The sequence below is a fragment of the Xenopus laevis genome, chromosome 7S (genome assembly GCF_017654675.1).
Source record: "Xenopus laevis strain J_2021 chromosome 7S, Xenopus_laevis_v10.1, whole genome shotgun sequence".
In the NCBI taxonomy this organism is placed as follows: Eukaryota; Metazoa; Chordata; class Amphibia; order Anura; family Pipidae; genus Xenopus; species Xenopus laevis.
In genome coordinates, this window is record NC_054384.1 from 46,271,100 (window position 1) to 46,283,853 (window position 12,754).

The window sequence follows — 12,754 nt, forward strand, 5'->3', positions numbered from 1 at the left end:
ACTCTCGGGGTGACATCCCCCACCACCTTCTCCATAAGTCTCTGAAAGGTAGCTGGGGCCCCACAAATACCTTGGGACCTCCTGGTAAACTGATAAAATCCTAAGGGGCATATACTGTAAATGCAGTCTTGTCCTGATCCTCAGGTGCCATAGGCAGAGCATAGGTCCATAACAGTGAACCTGTAGCATCTGTAGCCTTGCATCATCTCTGGTTTTACATCAGTTAGTGCTCTCACAGTCCTAATGGACCCCGGAGTCAGCTCAACAGTTTGGCCATCAACATGGAGTAACAATCCATACTATCCATACACTCTTTGAACTGTTATCAATGTTCATATGGGCTCCTGTCTCAGTCACTGAAGGGTGTAAAGTAGCCCAGACTTCACTGACATTTGTTCCCAGAATTATGGGAACAGCCTTAGGATCTCCTGTATCTGGGCAGACTACAGCTTCAACTTCCTGGAGCTGAGTACCTTGAGGCCTCTGCTTAGTTACAGTCACTTGTAGCAACCCATGTATGGGGTAGGCCTGCTGATTCAGCCCCCACAACTCTAAACCTCTAGCAGACTGTAAAGGTTTGTGGGCTAGATGTTTCAAGTAGTAGCTATATTGAATTACTGTGACCTATGATCCAGTATAAAACAGGGCTGGTTGGGGCAGCTATTTGGCCTCCCACATGACACTGTCTGCACCGATTTGGGGGACTCTTTCTCTGCACAGTCTTTAATAAAATGCCCATCCTTACCACACCCAAAACAAAGGGTTGTGTTGGTAGCAGTTATCCCTTTGTGCCACTCTGATGGAGACATTGTCCAGATCAGGGTTATCTGTGGTACCCTTCTAGTAACCTTGCTATCCTTCACATTAGGTAAAGCATGGCTCTGCTTTAGTACAGGTGGGGAACCAGCAAAGTGTAGGGTTGCCTTCTTTTGCTTAATCACTTTCATCAGGTCAATAAAGCCTTTGTCTATTTTATCCCTCAGGAGTATTTGCAAAGTGGAATATATGGGGGGAAAGGGTGACATCCCCTTTAACAATTGTTTTAGGTGTAGTTTGTCTACTTCCTCTGCTGCAATGACTTTCTTAGACAAGAGTTGCCGCAGCATGTTCTCTAGCCTGCTTCATCTGTTTAAAGTTAGCCAATAAGTTATCAGGGTCCTTGTGCTTTCCATATGCAGAAGTGAGGATATCAATTATGTCCATAGCAGTGTAGTCTCTGTGACTGGCATTAAAATTTAACACAATACTAGCTGCTGGTGGACATACATGCTCCATAAAAAGCTGTCTCTTGGTTTGTTCTGAGCAAGCCCACTCATCTTGTAGAGCAGATTCCTTCTAGGTCTCAAATCCCTCCTTACCGGTAGGGACAGGTTCTATGCCTGAAAAGGTCTTTAGCTTTTTATAGTGGCTTAGCTGCAGACCCTGAGCCAATGCCTCTGTAATTTAAGTTATTGCATCATTCAAGGAATGCTCTGTAGTACTGACATACTTAACTTCACTGGTCTCAGTTACAGGTGGTTCTTGCTTTACTATGTGCAGTACATTACTGGGTAGTGATGGCAGTAACCTCATTTTTCTACTGGTACAGCTTGCAGGTGAACTGGGTGCTTCAAGTGGCAATGACAGCCTATGGATACACCAGGGGGCATCCCACTGCTAGATCATCCTGGGGGAACACAACATATGACCCCCTCTCTGTATGCACTTTGAAAAGCAGGACTGCATAAACATCCATGGTTGAGCCCTCATCTGCTATCAGTTGTGCAGACTCTAAATGTCTATATTTAAATACGACACTCTCCAGCATTTCAAGTGTAACGTCAGGTGGTACACGATCAATTGTAAATGCATGGTTTGGGTTCACCTTTTCCTTTAGAGCCCAGGCATAGGCCTGGTCTGCCATTATAATTGGCATATCTGCAGTGATTTCTGCTTTGATCTCAGCAGTGCCTCCAAATATAGCCCTCTTCTGCTACTGCATGAGATCTAGCATGCATTTAGTTGCGTGTGGCACTACAGGAGTCCTGTGCCTCTGCTATATGGGAGAGCAGATACAATTTAATATGGCATGCCTCCACCCAAGGTCAGCCTTTGTATGTAGAACAGCACCAGACTGTGAAACTTTAGTGTTTAAAAAGCCTTTATTTCAGCTTTGGGCATCACCGCAACGTTTCAGGCCATGCGGCCTTTTGTCAAGCTTGACAAAAGGCCGCATGGCCTGAAACGTTGCGGTGATGCCCAAAGCTGAAATAAAGGCTTTTTAAACACTAAAGTTTCACAGTCTGGTGCTGTTCTACATACAAAGGCTGTCATGATATCAGTGGAAAGTGGCCACTGAGGAACGTGCACCAAGTCTCTACAGGAGAGATAATCGTTGTGCTGACTACTTTTCCAAGATTCCACCCAAGGACAGGACAGGCTGAACTGTAATACCCCTCCCTGGGACCTTCGCTGATCCGCAATACACACAGTGGTTGATGTGTTTATTTGTCAGGACACTATACCTTTAAATTGCAGTGATACTGGTAGCCTGCCAGCCAGGAGCAACTTCACTCAAATAACACAGCTGATGATCTCTGGACTGTTGAAGGGAATCCCCACTTATGTGGCAGTTGCTTCAAAGTCCTGAGAACGACTCCCTTTGGTTTTCTGTGCCCTGAGAGGAGCACACTTTGCTCTTCAGTGCCCTGACAAGGACCCCCTTTCCTTCCATACCCTAAAGAGAGCGCGCTTTTCTCCCACTGGGGTTTCCTACTAAGTTTCCCACACACAAACTCTGGGAGTATGCACACTTTCCTTGTACTCTGCTGATTCTATCTCCCAACAGCACGTCCTTTCTCCCAGCAGCACTTTCTCTCTCCCTCTTCCTTCCAATCAGCTCACAGAGAGTGGGCTCCTCTCCCTGCTTGCACAGAAACAATACAGAGGAGAGACAAGTGTACACAGCTCTTCTACACTAGCCACAGGCTGAGAGAGATATTTGGTAATGCTGAGTTAGTGAATTGAATAAAAAAAAACCTATTTAAATATGTTCTTACATGAACAGAAAAGAACACAAATTACTGTAGTTTTGAAGACTGAAGTCAAAGGGACCCAGAGTGCATACTGGCCCCAATATATGTGTGCTGTTGTACTCAGTTAGGTATTACATTTGTCAATGTGAGTTACAAATAGAATTCAAATATATATTAAAAGAAAATTAAGTATTAAAGTACAAATAATTTAACATTGGTACTGCCAAAATAGCTTAATAAACTGTATTTTACTGTGCATTTCTTTATACTTCACAGCAGCACAATGTTCCATTTCATATTCAGGTATACACTGATATAATGTTGTGTGTTTTCTGGTCTAAAATAGGAACATAAGATTGATTGATTAGCTTGTTATATTTACTTTACAACTGCAAAACTACGCCTAATTGAAAATGTCATCTTCTAGTATGTACTGTATCAGAAATGATTAATGCACTCCACACTCACCCATTTATTTCCTTAGAATATCAGAAAGGTTTCAGGCTAATGTTTTGGGGTTTCAGAAACATCAACAGAGATCAAAGACAAAATATTTCTTAAGACTGTACCAAAAGAGAAACATAACTCAGTGCCTAGGAAGGTTATACGGTTGCTCGGATCTGCATGCAGCAAATATTACTATTTTCTGCCTCAGTGTCTGCTGAGCAAACAAAAATGATCATGTTGCACTGCTTTAGTAACTCAGTTACACTATCACAGTAATATGTGTTTCTCTAATAAATCACTTCATTTGACACACTGTGTTTACTCTGAGGAAATGTATTTCAAACATTGTCAGTGTAATTCAGTCACTGTATTTTAAACCTTGCTATATGACCTGGAGGTGGGCATTGAAAGTACTGTTTCTATTTTTGCAGATGATACTAAATTGTGCAGAACTATAGGTTCCATGCAGGATGCTGCCACTTTGCAGAGTGATTTGACTAAACTGGAAAACTGGGCAGCAAACTGGAAAATGAGGTTCAATGTTGATGAATGCAAGGTTATGCACTTTGGCAAAAATAATATAAATGCAAGTTATACACTAAATGGCAGTGTGTTGGGAGTTTCCTTAAATGAGAAGGATCTAGGGCTCTTTGTAGATAACACGTTGTCTAATTCTGGGCAGTGTCATTCTGTGGCTACTAAAGCAAATAAAGTTCTGTCTTGCATAAAAAAGGGTATTAACTCAAGGGATGAAAACACAATTATGCTTCTTTATAGGTCCCTGGTAAGGCCTCATCTGGAGTATGCAGTGCAGTTTTGGACTCCAGTCCTTAAGAGGGATATAAATGAGCTGGAGAGAATGCAGAGACGTGCAACTAAATCGGTTAGAGGGACGGAAGACTGTCAAGATTGGGGTTGTTTTCTCTGGAAAAAAGGCACTTGCGAGGGGACATGATTACACTTTACATTAGAGGACATTATAGACAAATAGCAGGGGACCTTTTTACCCATAAAGTGGATTACCATACCAGAGGCCACCACTTTAGACTAGAAGAAAAGAACTTTCATTTGAAGCAACGTAGGGGGTTCTTCACAGTCAGGAAAGTGAGGTTGTGGAATGCACTGCCGGGTGATGTTGTGATGGCTGATTCAGTTAATGCCTTTAAGAATGGCTTGGATGATTTTTTGGACAGACATAATATTAAAGGCTATTGTGATACTAAACTATATAGTTAGTATAGGTATGGGTATATAGAATTTAATTAAAAGTAGGGAGGGGTGTGTGTATGGATGCTGGGTTTTCATTTGGAGGGGTTGAACTTGATGGACTTTGTCTTTTTTCAACCCAATTTACCTATGTAACTATGTAACTATGTAACTATTCAATAAAGTGGCTAGCCCCTCAATAATTGCATTTCTGCATCCATAATCAAATGCATCCATAATCAAATACATATTTATATATGAGGTTATACAAATGTATATGTGAGGATATCTTGTATAGACAGAATTATCTTGTTACACTAATAAAAGAAAAACGGTTTTGTGCTGAACTCAAATCTAAGTGGAGGCAGCTCTCAGTAGTGTAGAATCATCAGCTTCATACAAACCAACAAGAAAATGCTTAAAAATAAAAAAAGAGCACACAAGGGAAAACTCCCATAGTTTATCACCAATGATATAGTTGCAAGTTTTCAAAATCCTGTTACCACTTAGCATGTGAGTAATATATAAAAACAGCTTGCACACTGCAATTTCAAAAAGAAACGGTTGTGCAACAAAAAACAGGGTTCCAACCCATTTAGAAGACAAAAGTTAGATAAGATCTTGTGTGCTTCCTGCAATAAAGTTATATCAAAGTGTTTTTGAGTCTCTCCCACTCCACTCTAAATCTCTTATCCGATCGGATGTAACTCTTGTTTTGTAATTTCTCAATATTGGTCGCAAGATTTCACCATCGCAACTCTCCGCTCTCCTCCAAAACAAAATACAAAGGAGAAAAATGTGCGTAACCGTGACACAAAGAAAAAAGCCCCTGTATGGTTCGTACTTGCAGGATCCTTCTGGTCACAGTTGTGAGTATGTTACTTGCTGTTACTTGCTGTCCGCACAATCGTACTCGTGGTTCTATTGCCGCTACTCGTTCCTCTCACCCGCGTCTGTCCTTCACTTCCTGGTATGCTTCCTTTGCCTACGGATGCCCAAATGGGTCAGATTTGTGAAGTTCACACACTTTAGGTCATAGTACACACTTACATTAAAATTTGGGAATTCCGACCTAACGCGTTTCGTGATACACTCACTTCATCAGAGGCTATGGATGCCTCTGATCACAGGAAGTGAAGGACAGACACGGGTGAGAGGAACAAGTAGCGGCAATAGAACCACGAGTAAGATTGTGCGGACAGCAAGTAGACAGCGAGTAACATACTTGCGACTGTGACCAGAAGGATCCTGTAAGTACGAACCATACAGGGGCTTTTTTCTTTGTGTCACGGTTACGCACATTTGTCTCCTTTGTAAAATCTTGCGACCAATATTGAGAAACTACAAAACAAGAGTTACATCCGATCGGATAAGAGACTCAGAACTTGGTGGAGTGGGAGAGACTCAAAAACACTTTGATATAACTTTATTGCAGGAAGCACACAAGATCTTATCTAATTAATGTGAGTAATATGTATCAGGTAAGGGTTCACCACAGTGCTCCCCTTCCCGCCTATATACTCACAAGCACAATGTTGAGAGTCGCTTTTCAAAATACAATTAGATCCCTCAGTGTTTCAGCAATGGCAACCCATTCAGTCAGTGTGTGAGAAAACAATAGAAGATACAATCATGCATTAAAGCTTTTAATGTTGTATAAATAGTAAAAACAGATGTCTACTCACAAAGTGGATAAAAGTACAAGAAGTAGAAATTTCAAAGGAGAAGACGCTGACTGCTCCTAACTTCCAATGCGTTTCAAGAGGCAATAGGGAATAGGAGTGTCACTGTACGGAGCATCTATAAAACACAAATAGTTGACATAATTGATCCCGGCAATCAATAAATATATATAACAATGAGAGCTCACAGGTTCATAGAGATACAAGTGGTTGTTAGGAACTTATTCCAGCAACCACTGCATATGCTTTATAAACACAATAGTGACACAAAGATATGAAACATAAATCAAACTGAATATGTACTTAGCGTAACTACTGACCCTGTGCAACTGTTTAGGAAATTGGAAGATTGTTTTAGGGGGCAAGAGATTGGAATGATTTTACTTCACTTAGACATTATATAAAGTACAACATGATTCTTAAGGGTCTAAGGATCATTAAGAACCCTTCATTCCCTCTGGGTGAAAGTGAATTTACTACTAAATGGGAAGATATTCTAAATAATTGTTATTTTGCCCTAATGGAATTAATCATTGGATATAGACAATAACAGCTGGATGTATTGAGTGAACAGATTAGGACCATTCAGGAATCATTACAGACATATGAGATGTATAACCAAAATGAGAGTATTTCTATCACATTAAAGAGGTTTGAATCTGATTTGATTGTTTGTAAAAACAGAAATTTTTAAGTCTGATAACGAGTTGGAGGACCGGGGGTTAGATGTTGTTTTAACAAATGCCAAAAGGTGAATGAGGATACCATGAGATCTAATATGAACAATTTTGCTAAGAGAAATTATAGACCATATAGGGATGTAAATGTTGGTGCAGGCACTGCTGTTAGAAAACGTGCTAATTTTAGTCCTAGAGGCAGATGTGGCCTGTCTCTCCCCGGTCTCCACCTTTACAACGTGAGGTAGACCTGGGTGCTATTCCTAGGAGACCTATGGGCAAAAATGCTAATAAGATACCCAGTTCTAACAAGTCAGTATTCCAAAACCCGCACATTTGTAAGTGAGAGTGATTATGTAAGGACTCCTTGAACTAATATGAATCGTTTCTCTACTCTATCTCAACAGCCCAATGAGGCTGAGGGTATTAACAATAGGGATTTTCAATCCCACCCAGTCCAGCAAGGATTAAAGAGGTGGGCTCAGTCACCAAGGGAACCAGAGCAGGGAGACAGATTCAGAAAAAGAAGTGCAATTCTAAATTAAATAATTTTACAAATGTATTTAATTTAAAGGGATCCTGTCATCAGAAAACATGTTTTTTCCAAAACTCATCAGTTAATAGTGCTACTCCAGCAGAATTCTGCACTGAAATTTCTCAAAAGAGCAAACTGATTTTTTTATATTCAATTTTGAAATCTGACATGGGGCTAGACATTTTGTCAATTTCCCAGCTGCCCCCAGTCATGTGACTTGTGCCTGCACTTAAGGAGAGAAATGTTTTCTGGCAGGCTGCTGTTTTTCCTTCTCAATGTAACTGAATGTGTCTCAGTGGGACATGGGTTTTTACTATTGAGTGCTTTTCTTAGATCTACCAGGCAGCTGTTATCTTGTGTTAGGGAGCTGCTATCTGGTTACCTTCCCATTATTCTTTTGTTTGGCTGCTGGGGGGAAATGGGGTGGGGGTGATACCACTCTAACTTGCAGTACAGCAGTAAAGAGTGATTGAAGTTTATCAGAGCACAAGTCACATGACTTGGGGCAGCTGGGAAATTGACAATATGTCTAGCCCCATGTCAGATTTCAAAATTGAATATAAAAAAATCTGTTTGCTCTTTTGAGAAATGGATTTCAGTGCAGCATTATTAGCTGATTCATTTTGAAAAAATGACAGTATCCCTTTAACAGATAGGACACTAACTACAAGTGAAAGAAAACTTATTATCTAAGGGTTGTCTTTTGCTCCACGGGTTGCCCCAAATAGATTCCAACTATATATTGAATTGAATAGGTTCACTACCTTAAAAATATTCTTCGCCCTTAAAGATTGCAGAGTGGCAGGAGTTGTAAATGGTGTATCACATCAAGATGTCGCTGACATGGGAGTCACTCCAAATGCTAATGTACATACAGAAAGGATATTCAAATTAAGTAAGAGTGATTCCAATTTTTATCCATTGCAGTCTCAAGGTGAATGCAGTAAGAGTTTTTATAGGGTAATGTATAGGGATTTATCTAATGTGTTTAGGGGACCTTTTCAGTTCAAGAATATTCTCACTGGTAGGGATGGGTAAATTTTTTCGCCTTGTTTCGCCGTGGAAATGACACCAATAGACTTGTAAAATAAAAAATTGACCGACATAGACTTTAATGGGCGTCGGCGACATTTCACCAGTGGCGAATCATTGAGACAACTGGTGACTGTAAGGGGGGTTTATCTGGTACATGCTAGCAGGTAAGAGGATATATAATGCGCATGATTTACCCACAGCAAAACATTTTATTAATTGCAAGTAGGGATGCACCAAATCCACTATTTTGGATTCGACTGAACCCCCGAATTCTTCACAAAGGATTTGGCCAAATACTGAACTGAATCAGAATCCTAATTTGCATATGCAAATTAGGGGTGGGAAGGGGAAAACTTTTTTTACTTCCTTGTTTTGTGACGTGATTTCCCTTTCCGACCCTAATTTGCTTATGCAAATTAGGATTTTACAGCAGAAGGATTCAGCTGAATCCGAAACCTGCTGTAAAAGGCCAAATCCCGAACCAAATCCTGGATTCGGTGCATCCTAATTGCAGGACTACATATGTGGTCTACTTGTTAGTCTGTCCCTGTGGATTAAAATATGTTGGATGGACTAAATGTGCATTAGGGACATGGATAGGGGAGCATGTGAGAAATATCAGAAACTGCATGTTAAAACACAAAACAGCGCAAAACACAATTTCATTTTTAAGTAGCTTTGCATACATGGTTGCTTCTTAGCTTTAAAATACATATGTAAGGTCTTACTAGAATAGTATACTAATCAACTTGCGCCTAACCAATCAAAGTCACAATAAATTACAAAACACAATATGAATCATTAATATTGTTAATCCCACAATACTTTTGAAAATGATGGTTAATCTTTCCTCTACTGCTTTTTTTCATTATCAGAACATGGAGCTATAAGAGGAAAGGCTATTTTATTTTTCTTTTAGGCTTCTTATCTAATAGCACAGGCTTATTCCTTGTAACTAACAATAATGATGGCTGCCTTTAAGAAATCTTCACTGATCGGCCAGGCATTACAGATGAGGTCAGTGGAATTGCTTCTGGCTTTAGTATGATGAATGAGAGAAGGAATGAGTTTCTACTGCTAGGCACTGTGAAATCTTTTCATTGTCACCGAAAGGCCTATGAGGAGCTGATGTATGAGGTAGCAGGCCAAAGAAACACCCTTTTTGTGGCCTAGCTCACTTTTAATATATTCCTTAGCCACTAAGGGTTGGATTGATAAAAGTACAATTTAAAAAAAAAGTATCACTGTGATCAATGGTTTAAAATGAGAGGATAAGGGCAAAGAATATGGGCTAGGGCATTCGTGGATATTCTGAAGAAGCAGAGATAATTAAATGGAAGAAGGGTATATTCTTTATTTTATTTTGATATCGTGTAAAGTGAAAACAGTGATGATAGATGAATAACTTCCATCTGAACATAGAACACAGAATATATTTTACGTTTGTTTAAAAAAAAACATCAGTTTTATTTGTAAGCCACCCCTTTGTCCATTTATTTATCAAGGGTATTTAAAGGTATTAAAGCAGTAGGGTTTACATGAAAGGTAACAGTTGAAAACAGAAAAACAATTCTTTACAGAAATGGTGACAGATGCAACTACATTCTAAATTGCAACTCTGGGCTAATTAATTCAAAGGTACACAAAAAATAAAGAGATTTAAAATAAATTAATAGTAGCGAACAATAAAAAAAATCAGTTTACATTTATGTGGGATGACTAGAAAGAACATCAAGTCCTTTCAACTCATCTAGTGCTATGTGTTTTTTTTTATAATTAATTCATTTGTTACACTCATTAATGTAAAATATATTTATGGATTATGGGACTTCCCTGCTGAAATAAAACTTTCCTAAATATACAGTATATTGTGAAATCAGAAATCAGCCATGTAAAAATAGCACAAATACATGGGTGGACATTATGTATGGGAGAGGGGCATACAAAGTTTTGCAAACGACCTGTTCCTATGTGAGTTAGAAAACCATTAGTAACTTGGTTAAACAAAGAAGAAAGCAAAAATTTATTTTAAGGTATGAATTTGCCATAAGGGTTAAATACAGAACAAGTTTTTAGGATGTAAGCAAAGAAGGTATAATGTTCTGGATTTGGGGGTTTCTCATGCACCTCAAAATAAATGATTGTGAACTTTAATTACTGACTACCTCTAAACCAGAGCTCAATATTTAATTGAACTTTTCATGCTTCTTGCTCCCTAGCCAAACAATTTGTACTAAAAAATTGAATTACCAATCTAACTTTTTTGCATTGATTATAATAACATTAAGAGAGTCCCAGGAGTTTCCAGGCTGTAAAAACGAAATTGTATAACATTACTCACAATAACGCATATGTTATAATTGCAAAGAACTTACTTAAAATTCAATCCACTTTGGCATCATTATCATGTATCAACATAATAAATGAGTCCTTCAGAGCACGGTAATTATAATTTGATAAATCATCAGCAGAAAATTAACTGGATGTCAAAACATCCATTGGAAAGGGTGATGAATCTGAGATGATTGCAGTGATGAATCGTGTTAATCTGCTCTGTATGAAGCCAACGAAATGGCTAAGCAGCTCAAGATGGATGGGGCATAGAAACAGCAAGGTCAGGACACAGTTCTGCAGAAAGTAAGGGGGTGGGAAAGAGAAGCAGTAAAATAAAAGGGAGACAGAGGAAGGGTAGACTGCAGAGGAAATGGAGAAGAAGGGGAATGGATAACCTAAGAGCAAAACGAAAATAATACACCACAGAATATACATAAGCTATTATGCTTAATGATGAAATTATTTTAACAATGTAAAATCTGTGTCCAAGCATTGCTGACTATAAAGCCTTTAGTGCACACCCCATTCGTAAAATAGTGCTTATCAGTGCAACGTAATGGTTTTGCTTTTTTGGACAAACCCAACCTGTGTATTCCCTTGCACTTATGCTATGGTTCTTATTTGGTAATGTCTGTAAACCATATTATAACAAGGCTTCAATTTAACTTTTGTTTTCCTTATATATCTACTATATATCTGTAGTAACACAATTGATCATCACTTATTTACCACACATTAACCTTTATAATTTAGTCTGTACTCAACTATTAAATAGCAGTGTAATTTTCTTGAAAAAAGAAAAACACATATGCATATCTGCAATATTAATAGCCATAAGAACTATATACTTTATTGTGTGCCCTGCAGCAAAGGGAAAATGTATGCACACATATTCATTAAAAATCCATGTACAATATATCCTTTACAGGATATCTGCAAATTAAATTTGAAAGCCTTTGGGCAAAAAAATGGAAGCCAAGTTTGAGTGCTTGGAGGCACATGTTTTTTAGTTACAGTATTCATGCAAGCGCTTGTCAGGCAGTTGTTGGTTGGTAACACTGCAGTCTAAAAAAACACCTAAATTGGCCTGTAGCCATTGCCCTTAAACTATTTATTATATATGTAGCACATAACTTTTTGCAAGATGCATCCTTGTGGATTACCCGTGCTCTTCTGAGCAATGCAAAAAAACAACAATGAAGCTGTTTGGCTTTCTGCACCTGCACTAACCACACATTTAAATGCTTAACTGCTGCATATTTACAGCTGGGCTTTGGAATATCTATTTATGACAACCATGCTCTATGATTCACCTTTTACATAAGAAATAGTCTTCCTTTTAATGCAGATTCCGAGAACCCTTTTCCAGTTTTTTGTTTGCACAAGTCTAATTCTCAAATGCTCACTGCTTTCAAATTTAATTAAATGAGTTATACATTTCCCCTGCAATTTCCTCATAGCTCAAGAGGTTTAATTTGTATGTGTTGCCTCTTACAATATGCTTTCCGTAATGTTGCAGATGCCTCTTATCGAGCTTCAGTAAACAACAGGCTCTCCGCCAGCTTTTTGACTGCACGGTCGCCAAGTGGTGAAACCATTGGTTAACTGTGTAATGACTGCTGGGTAGGGCCCAGATGCTTTCATCTTAACCTTGCCAGAAAGAGAATAGAGCACCATGGGAAGCAATTATAACTGGTAATTCCTTTGGGTTGAGCTATTTGTTGAAAGAGAGCTCTCAGAGCATTTTCTTAATGCAGCCAACACTCACAAACCAAGCATTATGAAATCTAAGTTTACAGAAAAATAATGAGCTACCCCTTTACA

The 12,754-nt window shown here is 38.9% G+C and overlaps 1 long non-coding RNA gene across 1 annotated transcript in view; it reads right to left on the minus strand.

Moving 5' to 3' along the window:
* Positions 1 to 6,297: 6,297 nt before the first annotated feature.
* Positions 6,298 to 12,754, minus strand: part of LOC121396332 — a 42,436-nt gene continuing 35,979 nt past the window's right edge. Inside the window, exon 3 of the long non-coding RNA XR_005962986.1 lies at positions 6,298 to 6,467. This is a non-coding gene — a long non-coding RNA (uncharacterized LOC121396332). The remainder of the gene's footprint in view (positions 6,468 to 12,754) is intronic.